This window comes from Bison bison, unplaced genomic scaffold (assembly GCF_000754665.1).
Source record: "Bison bison bison isolate TAMUID 2011002044 unplaced genomic scaffold, Bison_UMD1.0 scf7180017864215, whole genome shotgun sequence".
Classification (NCBI taxonomy): Eukaryota; Metazoa; Chordata; class Mammalia; order Artiodactyla; family Bovidae; genus Bison; species Bison bison.
The window spans coordinates 5,743,024-5,762,569 of NW_011494787.1; the positions used below are offsets into that span (position 1 = coordinate 5,743,024).

General features: G+C 36.0%; 1 protein-coding gene across 1 annotated transcript in view; it reads right to left on the reverse strand.

Annotated features, from left to right (window-relative positions):
• The window catches only part of ZBTB20 (zinc finger and BTB domain containing 20), an 851,623-nt gene that overhangs the window by 679,250 nt on the left and 152,827 nt on the right, over window positions 1–19,546 (reverse strand). Inside the window, exon 3 of the transcript XR_825707.1 lies at window positions 746–797. The gene's annotated coding sequence lies outside the window, so the exon portion shown is untranslated. The remainder of the gene's footprint in view (window positions 1–745; window positions 798–19,546) is intronic.

Sequence of the window (19,546 nt, forward strand, 5' to 3'; positions counted from 1 at the left end):
AAAGAAATTAAAAACAAGCTATCACACATGCTTAAGTGTATGTGTTCACAAAACTGATGGTTGGATCACACCACCCCTACCCCCTCCAATGTAATCTGTGATTTACTCCTCTGTAATAAATTACCCTACCATGTTATTCTTGCTGGAAGATCTAACCATGCATGTAAGAAGCAAAGTAATTACAGCCCCCTCTTGTATCAGAAACTGTCTTCAAACCGTACGAGCTCTTTATACACAATGCAGCAACACATCTATTGTAAAATTCTTGCCTGAATTTCTGGATTTCTGACCATGAGTAGCCACTAAATCTTGTCTACATGGTTTTGTTGTCCCCTCAAAAATGTATTTTTATTTCTTATAGTTAGTTGTAAAGCTCTTCCTAAAGAGCGATAGGTACTGACTTTTTTACTTTGAGCCAACATGTCTATTTAGGAAAAGGGCAGGGCATAAGATCAGAAGAGTTCCAAACTGCTTCAAAAATCAGGGGAGGGACCATAGTATATTCCCAAAGAGAAGGCTGAAGGGATACAGCAACACCAAATTAGGCTGACATATTCTGAGACAACAAAAGCTTTTTCCTTTTTTGACTCATAATGTTAGATTATTTTTAGGTATACATGGAAATGTTTATTTAATGTGTTAAAGAGAAATAAAGAAAAGACCTGAGGGAGTAAGCTGAAGGTCATTAATATCACGAAACTTTTCAGTAAGATGAAAACCTATTGAACAAAATACTCGACATTACCTTTAGCCTTCAGAGCATCAAAGGGAAATTCTTAACACTTCTTTTTGTGTGACTGTAAAAGAGAAACATTTAAAATTAGGAATTACATTTCCATAATATCTTTATGATTAGTCATGAGACATAGGTAGTTGAATTTGTATATGTCAACTAATATCTATAATTTTAAAAAGATAAAGGCTAACGTTAATTTGTCTATGTGCAGAACAAGTACTTGGTAAAATATAGCATGAGTTTACAATGGAAACCACTGTACAGGGTTTAGAGGGAGAACAGAATATTTACTATAGCATTATTAGAAGCTTTATCAATTGATACAAATGTTTTTACATTTATATTTTAAAATTAAAACACTAATATCAAATAGTCTGTATCCCATTTATTTGTTTATTCTTAGTTACCAGAGATCTAGCAAAAATCTACTACATATAATACACTGGTAAGCACTGGTTAAGTTAGGAAGTATACAAGATAAGATACAGGCCCTATCCAAAAAATATGATAGCAGTTGGAAAGATTTTCGTAAAATGCATAATCTAAAGAGAATAAAAAGTAAATGGGTGGAAAGAAATAGGGAGTAGAAGGTAATACATTCAGGAGAACTTGAACTGGTCTTCAGTACCTAATGCATTGATATTAGAATGTGGCTTTATGTTCTCAGTCTCAGCAAGCAAGGTTCTAGGAAGGTCCTACACAGATATGAGCTTTGCAAGTGGCACATTGGTAAAGAATCCATCCACCTGCCAATGCAGGAGACACAAGAGACGCAGGTTCGATCCCTGGTTCGGGAAAATCCCCTGGAACAGGAAATGGCAACCCGCTCCAGTATTCTTGCCTGGGAAATTCCATGGACAGAGGAGCCTGGTGGGCTACAGTCCATGGGGTTGCAAATTTTGGGCACAACTGAGCGTGCATGCACACACACACACAGAGGCAGGGAGGTTAGCCAAATATATCAGTTATTTTCCAACCAAATGCATTTGATAGTATAGAATCCAAACTAGGACTGGGAGCAGTAAAGCAGCAGGATGCTGAGGTGATTTTAACCCCAATTTTGTGAGTTAAAATATAAAAAGATTTAATTAGAAACAACTCCCCTATTAAATACTGAGTTTGATATTGTATGTCCTTGAAAAGTGATCTCTCTAAATTTGTTATGAAATACACTGAGAACCTTGATGTCATATTTGCTAATAATCTTCACAGACACTCAGCCATTCAAAGTCTCAAAAGCAGTCTTACTAATGGAAAAACATACATAAACATAAGCAAATCCTGTAAACCAGTACATCTACAGTAAAATTTTTATTAAAATGAAGACAGTCTAAGGTTTTCAACTGACTAGATCTTTAAGATGCAGAAACAAAAGGGAAACAAAGAACCAAACAGCAATCCACACCAGCAATCCTGAGCTTATGATGTACTAATACATAAAAAAAGGATCCAGAAAAGGAAGGTTATAGTTCTGCCATAGTAGGTTACCTGAGTAATACCACACTTATTCTGTAACACTGATCTTTAGAAGAGGCCCTAAAAATTTGAATCTGCTAGGAGGAGTGAGATAATACCCACTAAGCATGGATAAGCAGAGGATAACTTGGAATGGAAAAGAAAAAAATACTGAGGTTATGGGGATGAAGTAGGGAAGGATATTTCAGAGAAAATTAATTTAGCCATTATATATTTTGTTATAAAAGTGATTTTTATTTATTTTTTGTGTGTCTTCCTTACTGAAATGGAAGTTCCATGAGGTCAGGCCCTGTCTCTTTTACTGTATCCCCATGTACATGAATAGTGTCTGGCACATAGTATGAGATCAATGAATATTTACTGAAGGAAAGATCAACAGCCTGACCAACCTATGAATGAGGCACTAAGTCTACATCTATTTACAGATGAAACAATTTAAGCTTAAAGAAGTTAAATGTTATATATTAAGTTAAACTTTAAGCTTTTACAACTATCAACTACTGCAACTCATTTTTCATAGTCTTCTACTCAATATTCATTCTAGCAGGGGAATCAAATGATTAGCAAATAAATTGCTAAACTAATAATGTTCTATAATTCACACTACAAGGACAGACAAAGCAAGGTAATAGCATTGACAGTTACATGGACTGATATTTTAGATAGTTCTGGACAGAAAAGCTGCTCAGAGAAGGCAACAATAATAAAATTGCTGAGTAAAGTAAGGGAAAATGTCTAAAAATATCTGGAGGTTATGTGGGCTATTACAAGGATTAAAGGAGATACACATTACCTTTCTTAGTATAATGGCTTGCAAACAGTACTCTCAATAACTATTATTTTATTATGTTGCTATTATTTTTATAAATGGTGAACTGCCCGATAAGATTATAAGTTTGTCAAAGACATCCATTCTTCATTCCCTACAGCTCCTTAAATAGTGCCCAGCAAGAATTCTCAATAAACATTTATAGAACTGAAAATAGGAAGACACAAGTATCAGTTCACTAATTAGAAAAAAGACCATATGAATACAAGAAAGTTACCATATTTCATAGGCATAAATCAATCCAATTCTGTTAAATTAATGTCACTTAATAAAGGGAAATATATAAAATGGATATAGCCAATAAGTCATAGATTAAAAACAAAGTAAGAAATAATCAGAAAAAAATGAAGGCATTGATACTAGGTCACTATCTTGACCATTCACAAGCTCTGTCTGCCTCCATCAAGTTAATACACATTTCTAGTGCAAGAACCCTTCTGCAACAAAGTAGTAGAGAACATGGCTAACTTTTACCAAAGACTGAAATATAAGTGACAGTGTGATAACCGTCTGGAGAAGGAAATGGCAACCCACTCCAGTGTTCTTGCCTGGAGAATCCCAGGGACGGGGGAGCCTGGTGGGCTGCCCTCTATGGGGTCGCACAGAGTCAGACACCACTGAAGCGATTTAGCAGCAGCAGTGATAACTGTCATTGTTAGACACAGATGTGTAGAACAGACCATAGGGACTTAGTACGGGGTAAATATTACAAGTTGCATTTCCACAGTGCTGAGATGGTTGAGTAATTAAAGACAAACAAATTTTGTTCCCTACCTTTTGCCATGTACCAAAATAAAAATTATAAATATATATTAGGATAATAAGTAAAATAATTGAAGAGCTTTAATAAAATGTATGTATATAATTTTCTAAACTCCAAGGTAAGAAGACCTTTTGAAACACACAGATAATAGTATATAACATAAACACAAAGATTTCTTAAATTGATTAATTGAAACAAAATTTTTTTATAAATCCAAAAATATCTTGAACATAATTAAGCTGCCCACAACAAATAAAGATAAATACTTTTGCTAATGCTAAGTCACTTCAGTCGTGTCCGACTCTGTGTGACCCCATAGACGGCAGCCCACCAGGCTCTGCCGTCCCTGTGATTCTCCAGGCAAGAACACTGGAGTGGGTTGCCATTTCCTTCTCCAATGCATGAAAGAGAAAAGTGAAAGTGAAGTTGCTCAGTCGTGTCTGACTCTTAGTGACCCCATGGACTGCAGCCTACCAGGCTCCTCTGTCCATGGATTTTCCAGGCAAGAGTACTGGAGTGGGGTGCCATTGCCTTGTCCGATTAATGTATATGATATTCATAGGGTAAATAGTCTTTAGGAGGAAAGAAAACAAATATCTCATTTTTTAAAATGAATAGGCAATTAACAACAGAAGAGCATAAGGTATATATGAAATAATATTGAACTGTAATTGCAATGAAAGAAATGCAAATTAAAATAACCTAAATATCCCATAATAGTGAACTGGTTAAATAAATTATATGTGATATAATAATAATCTTCCATTAAATATGGCAAGTAAAAATTTACAGTACACCATTAAGTGTAAAATGCAGATTGTAAAATGGTCATGATATTAAAATAGCAATTTTTAACAATTTGTCTATATATAATATATATAGGCTATGCAAATTTTTGGTCATATGCATATATAAATGTTGATCTGTATGTATGTGTGAGTGCATATGTATTAGAAAAAGCGTGTGTGTTATAAAAAGCATGCAAACACTTTTACGTGGGCTTCCCAGCAGGAGATGTGGTTCATCCCTGGGCCAAGAAGACCCCTTGGAGAAGGAAATGGCAAACCACTCTATTATCTTTGCCTGGAAATCCCGTGGACAGAGAGGCCTAGTGGGCTGCAGTCTATGCGGTAAATGGCAAAGAGTTGGACTTGATTCAACAACTAAACAAAAACACCAAAGCACCTATATACTAAATTATTCTCAGGACTTATCTCAGATATTAAGATATAATAAGTGCTTATCTCAGATATTAAGATATAATAGATATTCTTCTTTTTACAATTTCCTACCAAATGTTGTTGTTGTTGCTGTTTAGTCACTAAGTCGTGTCTGACTCTTTTGCAACCCCATGGACTGTAGCCTGCAAGGCTCCTCAGTCCATGGGATTTCCCAGGCAAGAATACTGGAGTGGGTTGCCATTTCCTTCTCCTAGGGATCTTCCCCACCCAGGGATCAAGCCCATGTCTCTTGCATTGCAGGCAGATTCCTTACTGCTGGGTCACCAGGGAAAACTCTACCAAACAGTCTACAAGACATAAAAAATTACTTTTCATAAAAACAAAAGCAGTAAAAAAAAAAAAAACAGTCTACAGTGCAGAAAAAAATTAGGTAATATATCATTAAATTTGCTGAATGTTAAGAAAGCCACATGGAAATGTCTATCTGTCCTATTTTTGGTGAAAGCCACCTCCATTAACTGTACATTTTTTTTTTAAAGAAGTAAATAAAGTAGATGGAGTGATGGAAGGGAAAAAAGAGAACAATAAAGCAAGAAAGGAAAGTAAAAGGAAATAAAAATAATATTTCTTTTAAAAAATCACTCATAATTATACCTATTAGATTCCTAGAAGCCACATTTTAAATGTTCACATCTTTGATCAAATTTTCAAAGAAAGGCACAGCCTGAAATGTAGAAAATTTAAGAATTTTGACATTATATTGATATAGTAAGCATATTATTATAAAGGAAAACAGATAAAACATGTATTAATTTTAGCAATAGGAACACAACAGAGGGACAAACAAAATTTGCCTTGAGAACAAATGAAGCAGTTTTGGAGGTAGGAGTAGTATAATTTTGAATAAGTAAAAATTCAAACTAAGTAAATAACATGTTGGGACAAAATGAATAGAAACTGTTAAAGATTATTCACTATGAGTAATTACAGAAAACAAGTATTCATCATTAAATAAAAAATGAAGTACAAATTTTGATTGTATCTGATCAAAGACCCCAAATGAAAACCAATTTACAATACTTTAAATAACATCAGAAAGAAAGAACCTATACATACATGGTCAAGAGGATAAGATATATTCTAAGACTAGAAAACACTAATTTAGTTCCAGTTAATCCATAATGGTGCTTCTGAAGGTAGAGGTATTCAATCTGGCTTTGGGTATTATCAGAGTTTTTAAAACACCAGAAAAATCTGATAAGTCCTACAGTAGACTTCTCCAAGAATCCATAAAAATGACCTGGCTAAATCCTACACTAAAGCCATCTAAAATCAAATTCCAATGAGCTTGAGCTCTAGGGCAAGAACAAAAGGTCATTCACTTAACCCAATTATTCTTTCTGTTAAGTATTTCAGTTTCCCTTCCAAATAGAGGGGAGAAGTTCAGAAAGATTATGTACTAAATATTGCTTTTAACCCTAAAATCCAATCAATTCCTTTTTCCCCTCACTTGTCTCTTTAAAAGTAACCCAAGCCATTTCCTTTATTATAGATAGCTTCACTCTGTTTATTTTTATTTCCCAATAGCAGAATGCCTTAAATAAATTCTTAAAAACCAACACACCAACAAATAAATAAATTAAAACTCCATGACTATAAAAAGTACATAGTCTAACCTGCTTAATTATTAACAGGTAAACAGAATGCATTTCTGAATTATTTACTTAATCTCCTTCAATTAAAAACTTTAAAGTTTTTGAGCTTGGAATGTGTACCTTTTCCAAGGATTCATAAAACAATTATTTTAAAATATTCTATCAAGCCATTTTAATAAAAGCAATTAAAAACACCAAGGTAAATGTGAATTTAAATATTTGCATAAGTACATAAGAAATACAACACATTTTGAACATTTCAGAGTCTAGTAAAATTCCCTTTCTTCCCACTTCCCATTGTCCTGTTTCAGATGCTTTATTCCACAATATGTTTGGACAGAATGAGTAAAAATATTCTGTACTAAATTATATTAATGAGATTGATATAATAATGCTTTGAAGCAAGCATTCATATAATGCTTTACTCTTAAGTATAAGAAATATATAATTATGAAACTACTGCAAGTGTGAATAATTCTGAAACTAGGATAAGAAAAAAGAATGAACAATAGACAAAAATCACCATTTTCTCAGGACAAAATACATACTCAGCTGATATACTGAAGAATGATTGCTGCCTGACACAAGTAAACATTGATTACCTGGAATTCTGGTTCATTAAATTTTCTGACTAGCTAAAAGTTCACCAGAGAGAATAAAATTTTCATTTTGATCCTTTTAAACTAAAAATCTAAAATATACTATAAGGTTTTGCTGCCTCTGTAAATAGGGTATCACACTTTTATCTTCACTGAAGACAAAAATTTATATTACTTCAGAGGATGGTTGTTACTTTTGGGGGGATCATAAGTCCCTCTGAGATGATGGTAAAATTAAGAATCTCTTTCTCTCGAAAAGTGTATATGTTCACAGAATTTTGAATAAAATTTCTAGGAGTCCACAAACCCACATAAAGACCACTTGTCTTCAAATTTTACAGAATTCTAAATAGTTAAGACATAGGAGATTGTACTGACTACAAAGTGACCTCAAGACACAAGGATCTTTAGACTTGCTTTTTGAAAACACCCCTAATGGTGAACTATTAACTTATGAGCTATCTCTTTTTTTTTTTTTAAAGAGAGGAATATAAGAACAATTCTGCTTAATTTAATCTAAGGTTAAATAATGTCTCAGTTTAGGACAATTGCTTTGAGTTTTAAAACAAAATAGTGCTGTTTTCAAATCATTCCACATTCTTGAAATGGCAACACATTTCTTATACTTTAGTAATTCTTAGAGAAGGCGGGGTCAAAGAGAAACTTACTTAATTTTTATTCTTCTAAAGATTATCAGATAATAGCAAAACGCAATTCAGTTGCTCAGTCATGTCCGACTCTTTGCCACCCCATGGACTGCAGCACACCAGGCTTCCGTGTCCATCACCAACTACTGGAGCTTACTCAAATTCATGTCCATCGAGTCAGTGATGCCATCCAACCATCTCATTCTCTGTTGTCCCCTTGTCCTCCTGCCTTCAATCTTTCCCAGCATTAGGGTCTTGTCAAATGAGTCAGTCCTTCATGCCAAGTGGCCAAAGTATTGGAGTTTCAGCTTCAGCATCAGTCATTCCAATGAATATTAAGGATTGATTTCCTTTAGGATGGACTGGTTGGATCTCCTTGCAGTCCAAGGGACTCTCAACTGTCTTCTGCAACACCACTGTTTAAAAGCATCAATTCTTTGGCACTCAGCTTTCTTTATAGTGCAACTGTCATATCCATATATGACTACTGGAAAAAGTATAACTTTGGTTAGATGTACCTTTGTTGGCAAAGTAATGTCTCTGCGTTTTAATATGCTGTCTAGGATGGTAATAGCTTTTTTTTAAAGGAGCAAGTGTCTTTTAATTTCATGACCGCAGTCACCATCTGCAGTGATTTTGGAGCCCAAGAAAATAAAGTTTGTCACTGTTTCCACTGTTTCCCCATCTATTTGCCATGAAGTGATGGGACTGGATACCATGATCTTAGTTTTCTGAAAGTTGAGCTTTAATCCAAATTTTTCACTCTTCTTTCACTTTCATCAAGAGGCTCTTTAGTTCTTCTTCACTTTCTGCCATAAGGGTGGTGTCATCTGCATATCTGAGGTTATTGATATTTCTCCCCGCAGTCTTGATTCCAGCTTGTGTTTCATCCAGCCCAGCATTTCATGATGTACTCTACATGTAAGTTAAATAAGCAGGGTGACAATATACAGCCTTAACATACTGCTTTCCTGATTTGGAACGAGTCTGTTGTTCCATGTCCAGTTCTAACTGTTGCTTCCTGACCTGCATACAGATTTCTCAGGAGGCAGGTCAGGTGGTCTGGTATTCCCATTTCTTTCAGAATTTTCCAGGTTGTTGTGATCCACACAGTCAAAGGCTTTGGCATAGTCAATAAAGCAGAAATAGATGTTTTTCTGGAACTCTCTTGCTTTTTTGATGATCCAGCACATGTTGGCAATTTGATCTCTGGTTCCTTTGCCTTTTCTAAATCCAGCTTGAACATCTGGAAGTTCATGGTTTACGTACTGTTAAAGCCCGGCTTGGAGAATTTTGAGCATTACTTTACTAATGTGTGAGATGAGTGCAATTGTGCGGTAAACAGAACATTCTTTGGCATTGCCTTTCTTTGGGGTTGGAATGAAAACTGACCTTTTCCAGTCCTGTGGCCACTGCTGAGTTTTCCAAATTTGCTGGCATATTGAGTGTAGCCCTTTCACAGCATCATCTTTTAGGATTTGAAATAGCTCAACTGGAATTCCATCACCTCCACTAGCTTTGTTCCTAGTGAGCTTCCTAAGGCCCACTTGACTTCACATTACAGGATGTCTGGTTCTAGGTGTGATCATACCATCATGGTTATCTGGGTCATGAAGATCTTTTTTGTATAGTTCTTTGTGTATTCTTGCCACCTCTTAATATCTTCTGCTTCTGTTAAGTCCATACCATTTCTGTCCTTTATTGTGCCCATGTTTGCATGAAATGTTCCCTTCGTATCTCTAATTTAGTATCTTAGTGCAAACACATAAGCATTTCCTATACTCAGGCTTTGTTGCAAGTACTTTTATGCATATTTACTTAATGTAAAAAAAAAAAAAAACCTCTAGGAGGTAGCTACCTCATATCAGATATATCCCTGTTTTATTGATGTGTAATCTGAAACACAAAGAGATTAAGACATTTGACAAAGATCATCTCTACTGAGTGGCCAAACTAGGATTCTCACCCATTCAATCTTTCTGCAGAGTCTGTACTCCTACAAACCATACTACATTTCCAGGTTTCAATTCTTTATGAGCTTACAGGTTATCTTGTGTGGTTTTATATTTAGCACAAGTCCATCTTTTCACTACCATACAAGAAGCATTCACAGTGTTGTGCCCAGAAATAGTCATTTTGGAAATTGTTCGTAAGTTGCTGACAAAACTGATACCACTTTTGTGACAGTTACACACCCTTGTAAATTTCCCAGAGTCAACTACCCAGAAGAAAAATAAGACACCATTACCTCAGTAAATGCAGAACCCTACAGCAAAAGCTGATCCCTCATTTCCTTTTTGGAAATAGGTCTGATGAGATACAAAATTGAATGATTATACATAGTGAGGGCCAACCAAGGTAATAATAGAAGTGGATTATCATAAGAGAACTGTTATCATAATAACAGTTCCCAAAGGGAAGACTGTCTGTAGTTCCTAAATTGTCTGAAGAGAGGAACAAACCAAATTATATGATTTTTACTTTGTAGTCTGAAAATAGTTTCTATGAAATAGGAATATTAAAGTAAAATGTATATTTAGTTGAGGGCATTCAAGTTTCTGTCCCTGGTCAAACCTGCCACAACATGAAAATTGTCTTGGCATATCTTTCTCACTGACAGATTGAGTGTTCCCAGAGATAGCAGCCACTTTGTCTCTCAGGATTTGCTTTTGATGTACCAACCTTCACATTTTCAGTAGTTCCATTAAAAGCTAAGGCTGATAACTAATGAAAGAAAGAGAGGAAGGAAGGAAAGAAGGAAGAAAAAAGAAAATAAAGCAGAATCCCATCCTTATAGTTTGCACAGGAATGTTTTCCATTATATACTTGTTCCATTTAATTTTTATTGAACTACTTCCTACATATAAATACAATTAAGCAGGTACCAGTGAGAGACAAATATAAAAGGATATAATAAGGCCTTTCAGAGTCCTGAAAAATGGCTAAAGATCAGATAGCTAGGAAAGAAGGTATAGCATAAGGCAAATAAAAATACAGATGCAAGACTACATAACAAGAAAGAACCTTGGTAACTGAGACAGCTTTTCTTTATTGGACCCAGGGACTTTTGTCAAGTAATTGATTGCAATGTAGACAAACTATGCTGAGAATGAGAACCTGGTTAAAATAGAAAGTATTCCTGGAATAAAATATCATCCTTGGTTCCTTTCTCTTTAAAATGTCCTAAATATCATAATAAAACAAATATTTGGAAATCATCCAGTTATTATCTTATTCCCTATAATGATTCCCAACCACTTAAAATACCAATTCCTTTGTTCTTGGTTTTCAGAGTCCTCCATAATCTGGTTCCATTATGCATCCTCTTTTCCAAATATTACAGAAATCATACCCTGTAACCTTATCAAATAAGAATTCAAAACAATATACATTTGTTCAACAAATGTTTATGTGAGCCTACAATGTGTCTAGGAGTTTTCATGTAACTGAAATCTATACAGTCTTAGAACCAAAGAACCAAGTTGTAACCTCCAGTTTTTCCAAAATGCTATGTGAATTCTTTGCCCTTCCCACTCTGCTCTTATTCCTATCCAGATACCTACACATGATCTTCTGTTGGATTCAACCAATATTGATTCAAATAAAATGAACTTAATCACTACATTTTAGCTCAAAAAATGACATTATCTGTTTAGAAATTACTGATTCTTTGGGTACCCACGAAACAGAAGACTACCCTGTTCTACTAACACTCTTCCACAGACACAAAACATGGTGGGTCTTAACACAACACACACACACACACACACACACAAACTGTCAATAGGGTTGTCCAGATACACTGATCTTCTTTCTATTACTTTTTGAGGTCACAACTGTTTGGGACTTTTGAACTTGTTCTTCTAAAGCTCTTCTCCCACATCATTTCATGATGGCTCACCCTTCTTATCTTTCATTCTTAACTCAAATGGCACCTCGTTATTCTTCACCCCACTATCCACCCTTTCTGACCCAAATCACTCTTTATCTCTCTGCATTCTTTCTTTTTTTATTTATAAACTCATTCATTGCCCACACATTCGGAACCCTATCACTTAGCTGCATACTTTCCAAGTGGCACAGTGGTGAAGAATCTGCCTGCCAATGCAGGAGACACAAGAGATACAGCTTTAATCCCTGGGTCAGGAAGATCCCCTAGAGAAGGAAATGGCAACCCACAGCAATATTCTTGCCTGGAAAATCCCATGGGCAGTGGAGCCTGGTAGGCTACAGTCCAAGGGGTTTAGCATGCACGCATGGTCATGGTCATACACACTTCTCACTGCCAAATCCCTTGCTCCAGGGCATTATGCCTGGCACACAGTAAGCACTCAAATATCCGAGGTATGAATAAACAAACATAAAAAAGCAATTATGAAGTTAATATTCAAGCCATAAATATTTATCAAGCATCTACCATGTACAGGTGATTTTTTGTTCAGTTTAATCACAAGCTGAGGAATGCTCTGCTCCCAGTGTAAGTACATTGGGAGAAAAGTCTAAAATAAATTTGATAACACTTATTTTGTAAGATTTCTAAACAAAATAAATTTTAACAGAATAAGACTTAAAATGTCTTGATACTTAACACAAACAATATTGTTTTTCTCAGTCACCATTCCTCTCACATTCCCCCATTAAGCCTAATGCTATATCATCATTAACTTTAATGATATCAAGAACAGTTGAACGGAACTTAGTGAAGGCAGTGACAGTGTCATATATCTCATTTTGGACTCTCCTGAAATGGATGAAACACAGAAGATTTAGAGTAAAACTAAACCCTGAGAGTAGTGACATGTACAAATTCATTTCCTTCTTTATACAATGTATAAATATTCTACCTATGCACAGACATGACAACAATTCTAATGCTTCTAAGGGTTAAAAAAATCCATTTAAACCAGGAGTCAGTAAAATATCTGTAAAAGGCAAAATGATTCATATTTCAAGTTTTGTAGGTCATATGGTTTCTGTCTCAAATACTCAACTCTGCCACTGGAGCAGGAAAGCAGCCAAAGGCAATGAATTTATAAACAAGGATGCATATATTTCAACAAAACTTTATTTAAGAAGTAGAGAGTGGGATCATCAAGGAAAATGAAAATCAAAACTACAATGACATTCTGTGGTGGCACCCACAAACACCAATGTCCACCTGGTGGAAGAAACTCCCAGGAATGGCTGCTGACAGTGTTTACAGGTGAGCTGCAGTTGCTTCCTGCTTCCATGGGAAACTTTCCGAGGCCACAGGGATTAAGGTCCCCACCCAGGTGGAGGATAGTGACATCTTGCTGAGATCCTAGACTAGTAGGAACCAGAGGTTCATGACTGAGATTCCTGGAACACCACCCTGTTACCTCATCATCAACCAATCAGAAGAAAGTCAAAAACCCTGAATTCATCACCCCAAATGTACCTTTAAAGACTCTTCCCTAAAAATCATCATGAACTTCAGGTCTTTTGAGAATATGCCATGTCTTGTCCTTGCTTGCCCTTGCAATAAATCTTTTTCTGCTCCAAAAGAAACAAACAAAAAGAAACTCATTGAAATATGTCGCAGCTGTCTAAATAGCTATTATCAAAAAGCAAGATATAATAAGTGTTGGAGAAAAGGGAACTTTTATGCATTATTGATAGAAATGAAAATTGGTATAGCCACCAAGGAAAACATGAAGGTTTCTCAAAAAATTGAAAAACAGAACTACCATATAATCTAGCCATTCCATTTCTGAAGGAAAGTTACGACCAACCTAGATAGCATATTCAAAAGCAGAGACATTACTCTGCCAACAAAGGTCCGTCAAGTCAAGGCTATGGTTTTTCCAGTAGTCATGTTGGATGTGAGAGCTGGACTATAAAGAAAGCTGAGCACTGAAGAATTTATGCTTTTGAACTGTGGTGTTGGAGAAGACTCTTGAGAATCCCTTGGACTGCAAAGAGATCCAACCAGTCAATCCTAAAGGAGATCAGTCCTGGGTGTTCATTGGAAGGACTGATGTTGAGGCTGAAACTCCAATATTTTGGCCACCTGATGCGAAGAGCTGACTCATTTCAAAAAACCCTGATGTTGGGAAACATTGAAGGCAGGAAGAGAAGGGGATGACAGAGGATGAGATAGTTAGATGGCATCACCGACTCAATGGACATGAGTTTGGGTAAACTCTGGGAGTTGGTGATAGACAGGGAGGCCTGGTGTGCTGCGGTTTATGGGGTCGCAAAGAGTCGGACATGACTGAGCGACTGAACTGAACTGAACTCATCTATAGGAAATAAAAACAATAACTTGAAAAGGTATCTGCATCCCCATGCTCATTGTAGTATCATTTACAACAGCCAAAACTTGGGAACAATGTGACTACTCAACAATGGATGAATGGATTTTTAAAAAACTGATTTATATATACAATGGAATATTATTCAGCAATAAGAATGAAATTGCCATTTGTGACAACATGAATGGTTGAGGGCATTATGCTAAATGAAACAAGTCAGACAGAAAGACAAATACCGTATGGTCTCACGGATATCTTATGGAATCTAAAAATTTTACTGTAGATACAGAGAACAGATTGGTAGTTGTCAGAGCTTGGGGCTGGGGTGGTCAAAATGCCTGAAGGTGGTCAAAAGATAAAAACTTGCAGTTATAAAATAAATATGACCTGGGAATGTAATGTATGTTATGGTGACTATATGGTTAATAATACTGTATCGTATACTTAAAACTTGCCAAGAGAATGTATCTTAAAAGTACAAATAAAAAATGTGTAACTGTGGGATGATGGATATTAATTAGACTTACTGTGGTAGTCAATTTGTGATATACACAAGTGTGTGTGCAAGTGTGGTCAGTCATGCCTGACTCTTTTGTGACTCCATGGATAGGAGACCACCAAGCTCCTCTGTCCATGGAATTTTCCAGGCATGAACACTGGAGTGGGTTGCCATTTCCTCCTCCAGGGGATCTTTCTGACCCAAGAATCAAATCCATGTCTCTGCCATCTCCTGCACTTGCAGACAGCTTCTTCATCACTGTTCACACCTATCACACAATTATGTTATACACCTGAAAATAATATTATATGTCAACTACACTTCAATAAAGACAAACAAAACAGAGAGTAAGAGATTTATTGGCCACTGATCTAAAGCCATAAATACAGCCTCTGGAATTCTTATATAGGGAGAACATGTGAAAAGTGAAAGTCCTTCAGTCGTGTCCAATTCTTTGCGACCCCATGGACTGTATAGTCCATGGAATTCTCCAGGCCAGAATACTGGAGTGGGTAGCCAGTCCCTTCTCCAGGGGTCTTCCCAACACAGGGATCGAACCCAGGTCTCTCACATTGCAGGTGGATTCTTTACCAGCTGAGCCACCAGGGATTAGAAGGGACTCTTGGAGGACTCGTATTAGAAGCCATCATTATGTGATATGCATATTGCTTTTACATGAATTGTATGAGTACTTGGAGGGATCAGTAGAGATTATGGGGGACCAAACCTTTCAGGACACCCTTGTCCCTGCCACCTTTTCCCAATTTGGGTATATTTTTGGCACTACATTTTGGCCTTAGGTAGACTCATTGTCTTTCCATAAATATTTAATCCATTGTGACTGACATATACATGCTATTGATGCTATATATAAAACAGACAACTAACAAGAACCTACTGTATAGCTCAGGAAGCTTTACCCAGTGCTCTGTGGTGACCTAAATGGGAAGGAAATCCAAAAAAGAGGGGACAAATATATATGTATAGCTGATTCACTGTACAGTAGAAACTAACATGACACTGTAAAGCAACTATACTCTGACAAAAATTAATTTAATAAATATTTAATGCATTAGACTATTTGTATCCTAATTTTAAAATTATTTTTGAAAAGCTACAACAAATTTTTAATCGAAGTTAAAAAATGCATTCCCTTTAAACACACTAATTCTGCAATTGTATTTTAACAACTATTAATTTTGTCAGACATGATTTGTTTAAAATAAATTCATCTTGTTCATTGCTCATGATTCCTTTGTCTTCAAGATGTTTACTGATTTTTCTTCCAGTACTTTATTGAAAATATTGTCACCATTTCAAGTTACACTTTCATGACATTCATTACAAGAATTGTTTCTTACTCAAAATCTTTAGGTCTTCTAAATTTCCCAATTAGAATAAACCTCCTTAAAACCTCCTTTACCTGATTCTGGATGATAGCCATCTCAAAATGTATTTTAAACTCATTTTATACTTCTCAAAATTGTATTCCAACATTGAAGTAGCAACACAAATAAAACTTGGTTGGCAAACATTCTAAATAATAGTACATTGTTCTACATTGTCATGAGATGCATTATTGATTAATTAGTAGCATTATCACTTGCTATTCTCTGTACTACAGTTGCTATGATAAATTCTACTGCCAATCAGCTTTCATTAAGTTATCAGCCCTTCTGTTTGTGATAACCAATAAACTGCACTCTCTCTTTTCACCATCCAATTCTGCTTTATCTCTTCTGGCCACATAAATCTCTAGAAGCTATGGTGTCAAAATATTTTTAAGCTTCAAATAGGCTTTTGCACAAATGTTAAAGTTATAATGTCTAAATGAAAGTTGACAGTTCAGTTACATCAGCATGTAGCATGTCATATAATCATGAATTTTTAAGATATAATAAGAAAATATAAGATTTTAGACAGTGTTATAAAAGCTGCTTCAATTGGAGTCAGTATTCAATAAATGAAAACACTTGAGAATCCTAGTAAAAGTAAACCTTGAGATGGTTGAAATATCCTTTTTAAATAATGGGAACATTTAGGTAATTGTGTGTTCAAAACAAGGATCAGGCTTTTTGAGGTTATAAAATGCTTGACCTTCCCAGGTAAGATGAATGGGGAAAGCTTACCACTAAATTACACAATAGGAATAAGATTGTTGAATCTATCTGAAAAATAACATTTTCAAAAGCTCCATAAAGTAACTGATTCATTAAAGAAATAATTGGAAAGATTTTTTTTCTCTTTTCTGATATGAAGGAGAATCACAAAATGTTGCAATATGATGAAGTGTTCACGTCTGACTTGTGAAACTTGAATAACTTTATTATTCTTGCTACATATAGAGAATGTTGAAGAAAAGCAGTTCCAAAAGAACACAGGTTTGCTGACACTTGGTTCCTGTTAATATCACATGATAGAATAGGCGCTTTCACACACAATCAAGCTGACAGTCACTTACTCTGTTCAGAGGGAACAATTTTCCTCCATAGACACGAGTACAGTACAAATTGTAAAGTGCCAAAAAATTAAGTGTAAGTGCAAACCTCTCAACTTCACTCAGGTATCAGCAAAAAGCACCAGTTTAGCTGCACGTGAAAAGAAGTCAGATTTAATGAGTTGAAGGGGAGAGCAGATTGGAATTAGAATAGATTATTGCCTCTGCTACAGTTCATCTGCCTCACTGAAAAGAATTAAACCAACCTTGCCAAAGATTTGTCTTGTTTAGGTACAAGCTGTCTTATCAATACAATCTTGCCCACTCCCATGCTTTTCCCAGCTCCCCTCCTCTCCTAAACTATCTATTTCTTCATAAAAGTCTAATAGTCTCTTTTCCACCTAAACTCTTTAACATCTCTCTTTATCTTCCTCTACCTCTCTTCCACTACACACACACACACAAATACTCATTGCATGATGTTAACTATTAAAGGATATTCTCTTTGAAAAAAATTTTATATGATTATTGATATGACACAGAAGTACGACAACCACTGAAGAATTAGGGCAACATGATTCAACTTAAGTGCTAGACATATTAACATAATTACAGTACATTTTCTATGAGGGGATAACCATGCTGTAAACAACTTTAATAAAGATTAAGGGGAAGATCCTATTGGACATACTAGAAGTAAGACAGTTTATTATGAAATGCTAATAATTTCAGTAAATATATGATGGTGTTTTCTCTCTCTCTCACTTCGAATACACAGATACTTAGGGTAATTTTGATAATTAAAAGCTGACCAAACTAGATGAAGGATAGAAAAGGAAATCTCTAAGTGTTAGAAAAGAACAGATAGCTCAAAGCTATAGCCCAGGGTAGAATTCAAGCCTTATTGAACCCTAGGGCCTCATACACACATATACCAAAACATCTAGCATGATTTATGGCGAATTAACACCAATGTGCAGAGAAGGCAATGGCACCCCACTCCAGTACTCTTGCCTGGAAAATCCCATGGATGGAGGAGCCTGGTAGGCTGCAGTCCATGGGGTCGTGAAGAGTCAGTCATGACTGAGCAACTTCACTTTCACTTTTCACTTTCATGCATTGGAGAAGGAAATGGCAACCCACTCCAGTGTTCTTGCCTGGAGAATCCCAGGGACGGGGGAGCCTTGTGGGCAGCCGTCTGTGGGGTCGCACAGAGTCGGACCGACCTAAGCGACTTAGCAGCAGCAGCAGCAACACCAATGTGAGGGCAACAGACAATACCTAAAGCCAAGGAGAGGGTGAAGCAGCCAGTGAGGGGGTGGAGCAGCATCTGAGACATGTTGATTAGTAAACTTAGGAGTAGGAAAAAACCTATAGACTGCCTTGAAGAAGCAGTAAGAAAACTTAAATTCTTCTTAGTGCTCTGGCTGTTTAAAAATAGTAATAATCACACACAAAAAAATGAAAGCCAGATATGTTCCATGGTCACCACCATAGGAATCAGCATTTATACTGTATTTTGCGGACAGAAAATCCAAATTTAAACAATAACACAAAAACAATCAGGATTTCCTTAGGTTTATGGACACAGATCTAAAGATATGGTATAGAAGAAAATGCTATATCATTGAAAAGACCATCAAACTCTCATAGAAAACAACCTGCTTCAACTGAAAATGAGCTCCCCTTAATATCAAAAACTGCTATTCTTTTGTTCATTCAATCAACAACTATATATTAAATGTCTCTTTTAGACAGGTAATATTTGAGACCCTGCCAAAGAAAGGCAATGCCAAAGAATGCTCAAACTACTGCACAATTGCACTCATCTCACATGCTAGTAAAGTAATGCTCAAAATTCTCCAAGCCAGGCTTCAGCAATATGTGAACCATGCACTTCCAGATGTTCAAGCTGGATTTTAAAAAGGCAGAGGAACCAGAGATCAAATTGCCAACATCTGCTGGACCATCAAAAATGCAAGAGAGTTCCAGAAAAACATCTATTTCTGCTTTATTGACTATGCCAAAGCCTTTGACTATGTGGATCACAATAAACTGGAAAATTCTGAAAGAGATGGGAATACCAGACCTCCTGACCTGCCTCTTGAGAAACCTATATGCAGGTCAGGAAACAACATTTAGAACTGGACATGGAACAACAGACTGGTTCCAAATAGAGAAAGGAGTACTTCAAGGCTGTATATTGTCACCCTGCTTATTTAATTTATATGCAGAGTACATCATGAGAAACGCTGGGCTGGAAGAAGCACAAGCTGGAATCAAGATTGCTGGGAGAAATATCAATAATCTCAGATATGCAGATGACACCACCCTCATGGCAGAAAGCAAAGAAGAACTAAAGAGCCTTTTGATGAAAGTGAAAGAGGAGAGTGAAAAAGTTGGCTTAAAGCTCAACATTCAGAAAACAAAGATCATGGCATCCAGTCCT